Consider the following 6,139-nt stretch of genomic DNA (forward strand, 5'->3'; position numbering starts at 1 on the left):
TTAAAATAAAGTTATGTGGTTTAAGAGGGTTAATAAAATGTTACAAACTGCACAATTGCTCCTCTTTCATCCTCCTCTATGCAAATCATTACTCTATGCACAACAACACTTGTCATCTTACAAACAGGCAGGCAGCCCACTTCAGTTTTTGTCCTGTTTGTCCCCGTCATTGAATTTCATCAGGCCACTTGAATCAGTGTCAGCGTAACTTCCTTCCCTCCGCCGCAATTCATTTTCAAACAATCGCCTCAAGACATTTGTAACATTAAAGAACTGAGCGACTGTCCTCGGGTGCCCGCGTAAGGTCACACCTACCAGGAGAGACGACTGTGGTAATCCACAAGGTGATTTGTATGCAGGTTTTCAATCCGACAGCAGATGAAAACTTAATTGTAGTTTAGAGGAGTCACCTCATTTTGCTGGTTTGTCCTACGGTCACCCACCTCCTTCAGCATCTGATGTTTCCTCACTGTCCTGAGTCTGACTCATTTCTCTAGGTCAGTATGTTTGTGTGTGTGAATGTGTTTACTCGATATCTGTGCAAGCATTGATGAGAATCACAAATGTCCTGGCCTATTGGCAGAGAGCTTCCTGGGAGACAAAACAGGGGACTCCGATTAGAATGCAAGAGCCTTTCTCTGCTGCTTTGTCTGCACCTGCTCACCTCACTGACCTACAGATTATACACCACACACACACACACACACACACACACACACACACACACACACACACACACACACACACACACACACACACACACACACACACACACACACACACACACACACACACACACACACACACACGAACACACCAGCCGGTTTATGACCTTTTGAACCCTTTGTACTAGGTGGGAATACAACTCCACTTCCACTAAGATGTCTTCTCAATAACATATTTTCTGTATAAGGTGCTCCCTGTCTTTAGCTTTATAAGCACACAACATGTAAATAAATATTATGTTGAGATATCATGTACATTACAGGTGTAGTACTCATTCAACATGATCTCATCCCTACTCGTCATATTTTACCGCTCACTATAATGAATGAAGTTGGGGGCAGCCTTTTGAGTATTGTCTTGACCAGGCAGCAAACTCCAGTTCTGAAAAATGAAGCCAATGCTGATGTGTTTTTAACTTGCATTCTCTCTACTGGCCAGCAGGAGGAGCCTTCTCTAGTTGCAAAAAGAAGTCTGATTGTATGGGAGTCTATGGTAAAATGACCCTTCTTGTCACTTGATTTATAACCTCAGTAAACATTGTAAACATGAGTTTATGGTCTCAATCGCAAGTTTAAAGTCTTCTTCAATACATCATGATGGACATTTTGTAAATTATGGTCTAATTAGAGTAAAATAGACAATCTCACAGCACATCACACAATAATCTCTGAAGACGTACTGGACTTGATTTAGATAGGGCTCTGTCCATTTTGCAAATGGAGTCATCTCATTACTCATCTTCTTCAAAGAAGACACAGCTGGAGCCCCGTCTCTGTGATCTGAGCCAAATATTGAAGTCTGTAGCAACAGAAAAGTCAATCGAGATTAGCTCTGTGAGGTCTCTGCCCTTCACAGGAGGCCGTTTTCAGCTTGGAACAGTAACTCAGTGCAGCCACACAGAAAGTAACAATTTTGGATATTATTGCTCTGTCTCTCTCTTGGTTTGTTTCTGAAATACTTTTAACTCATTTCTGCAGTCCATTTCAAAACATTACACTAAATGTAACCACACACATGCAAGATGGATTATCTCTATCTTTTGCTTGCAAAGTCCAGCCGGTAACAACAAACTATGTCACACAAGGCAACAGCTACATTGCAAGCTACCAACATCTATTTTATTCTGCCTATTTTCTGGAAAGTTATTTAAAATCTGAACTTCAGTGATGACATGAAATGGAAAAAAGCCAAATCTTCCACACATTTAAGAAAATATGGTAACCAGCAAGTGATTGGTAATCATTAATTAATTTTCAATCAGTCATTGATTCTTTTCAGTTGATTAAGTAATTGATCCTTGCAGCATGCAACATAAACTGAACGAAACCTCAGATTGTCTCTGCTCCCACAGGGATCACGCTGAAGACAATGGATGTTTCCTTTGTCTAAAAGGGTTTCTTTTTTTTCTTTTTCTGTTTTTTTACTTGCGTGTGGAACCCAGATGTGCTGCGAGTCGCTTTAACCTTTCCCGAGCACCTTGCCGTCACAAAGCATTTAACCTTAGATATGAGTGCTGGACTTCTCCACTTACCTCACGGTAGAGGTCAGAGGCTTGTTGTTAGCTTGTTACTCAAACTCTCTCTCCTACTCACACACACACACACACACACACACACACACACACACACACACACACACACACACACAACACACACACACACACACACACACACACACACACACACACACACACACACACATGTACACACACACACACACACACACACACACACACACACACACACACACACACACACATACATTCTGTTTCTAACTGAGCAGAAGACTTTATATTTCCTGTGTTAGCAAAATATCAGCAAAAGCATTTTGAGAGTAAACGGCATGAGGGTGACGTGAGGTAAAATGAAATGTGAATATTATTCTACTAGTAACTTTGTCTCTTTATCTACTATTGATGAACTATCAGCAGATGGTGTTTGTCATCTCCTTCATGGAACCCATCTTTCCATCAGTTACAGCTAAAGGATTTTCCCCATTACTGCATTTTCTTTTCACTTATCTTGCCCAAAAATGTGCCTTCATTACAGGGCCAAAGCAAGGTAATAACAGTCTGTGTCTGTAGAATAAAGAAGCTTTTAGAAGTGTGATTTAGTTTATTGATAACAGTCAATAACAAACAACATTGCATATTTGGAAACAATTACATTTTTGAACAACAAATAATGTTAAAACCTATAGAGTTTATTAGAATTAGGGTAAAAGACTGTATGTAAATCTCAATGGGATGACCTTGTAGAATGACAATAATTATTTTACAGCCCAGCTTCTTTTACAGTAGGATCTATTTGTTTGCATTCCTATACACAATAACATAAACAACAAGATTGCAAACATGTGCACAATGAAAAGTATCAGTACGCACACATTAGGGGGCTAACATGATTAGAAAGGCACAGAGCACGACAGGTTCTCCTAAATCCAATTCAGCTTCACAATCTAGAGATAATAGCTGGATAAACTGCTGATTAACTGCAGGGAGGAGGATATTAGATCAGATACAGAAAGTGGGGGTTTGTTATTCAATTTATTAATTCCGTGTTCTCTCTAATCATCATTTATCTTCATTTGCAGGCACAAAAGCGACTTAGACATCTTCTTCTGCAGGTTTTTCAACACCATACATTTATGCATATCATCAGAAGATCCAGTCCAACACATGGCACACCCGTGTGGATGAAAAGCTCCGTATCTTCAGTCTCTCATGTGAATCCCTCCCTCCAACTCACTCGCGGCTCTTATCCCACACACATGCAGCAGGGGTCCTCTTCAGGGGTCTCGATCAGCAGATTATTTTACGACTACATCAAGGACGACATACAATATCCCTTTACCAGACCCACAGTCCCGCTCTCCAACGTTAATCTGTCTGAACGAGCTGGGATTAATACTTTCCCAGAAATGACAGGCTACAGTAGGGACAAGTGAAGGGGCAATGGGAGACATGGCATCATCCTACTGATCCACTCAAGGTCAAGGTCTCGCACACAAACAGATATTGTTGCAGCGAGCCTGAATGAGTCGTACACTGAACTGATCTACGGGATTTCATATCAAACAAAGAAAGGCATTCCAAAGAGGTCAGGGTATTACAATCCAGTTTAAATGAAGAGTTTAAATGTCAAAACCTCAGCTTAGATGCTTTCATCAGGACTGTGAGGAGGCAGTTTGATCAGATTTGATTGACAGTGAAAAATGAATAAAAATCTGTCATGTGAAATAAGCAAATAAATGTGAAATAAGCTAATAAATTGAATAATCAATTAATTTAATTGTTTCGTCAACTTTAAAGCAAAAAGGAAAAAAAGATAGTTCCAGCTTCTTAAATAAATATTGAATTTATATTTCTTACGTCATCATAAACTGAGTATCTATACAGATCATAACCTTGGGAAATTGTAATGGTCTATTTCCACATCACTATGTTTTATAGACCAAACGATTAATCTGTAAAATAATTAGCAACAATTGATGCCTTGATGCTCAAAGGTTGAATTTGCATGAAAAACACATTTTTGCACATCAATACATTTCAATTCTGAAAAGTCTCAGCGTATCCAGATAGATACCAAAGGTGGCATAAAATATATTGAAGTTTGGTTTGTTAATTTGCAACAAAGTACCTCCAACCAATGCAGGTGAATTTAATTGAAATTAATGTATTATTACATTTGTTTGCAAGACAAACCTCCTGTCCTTAAAGTAATCATGCAATATTAACATATTTTATAGACCCCCAGTTTGCATTGAACTATCTCAAACAACAGGAACAACCTGGAGGAAAATAAAGCCATTCAGTTCAAATCACTCACTATACTCACAACTTTTCATATTTCAACATCACTTTCTAACCCAACAGCATGAAATCATTAGTATGCATAAGTCTAACAACCACCAAAGGAGAAGCGACCTCTGCCATAATTACAAGATGGTGCTAATGCCTCACAAAAGCTGAACCTTGGGACCAGAAAATAATCAGCAGAGAGCGAGAAAACAACCAGCAGGACGTCTGCAGCCTCATGAAAAGGGTCCACAAACGAGAATGAACACAGTTAGAAATGTGAACTAATGATGTTCAAGCCTCTCAGAACCACCACAAGCAGAGTTTCCAGAAGCCCAAGTAGAAGACAGCAGCAGAACTTTTTTTTACTACATCCAGTTTAAGTTTTTTGCCCTCAGTTGATTTGAGTTTAAGATCCACAACCAATCAGCTGGCCCAAATTATTAGCTAGAAGGACAATCTAATTTCAAATACTTGATATGAAGACGGGCTGTGGAGCAAACATTAACCTGTATTTTTCAAGGAGTCCCATGATGCAATTGTTAATAGGTGAGCTTCTTAATGAAAATGTTTAAGGCTATGCTAAGCAGCAGAAATAGAAGATAAAGTAGTCCAGCCGGGCTTGCATTTAGATTTAGCTAGCTAGAAAAGAAGAGGCAAAATTGACCGCCAGTTTTTTATTTAGTAATTAATTGTATTAGTAAATTTACACCTAAGAAACCGCTTATATTGGTAACCCTTTATATTATTCCCACAAAAGTTTCCCATTTGTAAATGTATTTTATGCGTGTGCACGTAAACACTCGCGCGCACATACATATCCACTGAACCCCCTAACCCCTGCTGATAATGCAATCCTGCACACAGGCATGGGTATAGTATGCACTGTTTTATATTAAGTCTAAGGATTATACGTATTATCTCATTTTAAAAGCATTGTTTGCTGATGGGCAGTCTATATTTGTATATTACATTTACTGTAGCTGTAGAATAGTAAGAAGTATAATGTATCCTCAGTGTTTAGTAACATAAAATGGAAATGTTTAAGTAAGTTATCTCAAAAGTTACTCTACAGTTAATATTTGAATAATTGAGTGAATATTGTTTCCACCGCTGGTATGTAGCCTCACAACATCACAACAGCCCCATCACTTGATATTGATGTTTACAATATACCAGCATTGAATTCTTAATGCAGTGAAAGCAAATAATAAATATGGTTAGATAAACTCACCACAGATTATGACATCGTGTTATGTCATCAATTTACAAAAGGAGAAGAGCAGCCAGTTGTTAAGGTCTGTTGTGATAAATCTTTGCTTTCAGAGAACTGCCTACAAAAATAAACATCTGCAGTGCAATATTGTTGGATTATATTTGATCTGAGGGGGCGACGTCTGCATTGTTTTGCAAGCATTAATGAACTGAGTCTGGTCTGACGAATTTTAACATCATGTGCCAATGAAAGGTCACGTTCGTTTTGATAATTTATTCAGTAAAATATGTTAAAATGTGTGAATGTTCAGTCTTTCTTACCTCCAGTACACTTTTTCCCTTCTTTCCTGATGTGATTTGTTTTATGTTGGACTTAAAGTCACAAAAGCAAAAAGAGTA

The sequence above is a fragment of the Anoplopoma fimbria genome, chromosome 14, assembly GCF_027596085.1.
Source record: "Anoplopoma fimbria isolate UVic2021 breed Golden Eagle Sablefish chromosome 14, Afim_UVic_2022, whole genome shotgun sequence".
In the NCBI taxonomy this organism is placed as follows: domain Eukaryota; kingdom Metazoa; phylum Chordata; class Actinopteri; order Perciformes; family Anoplopomatidae; genus Anoplopoma; species Anoplopoma fimbria.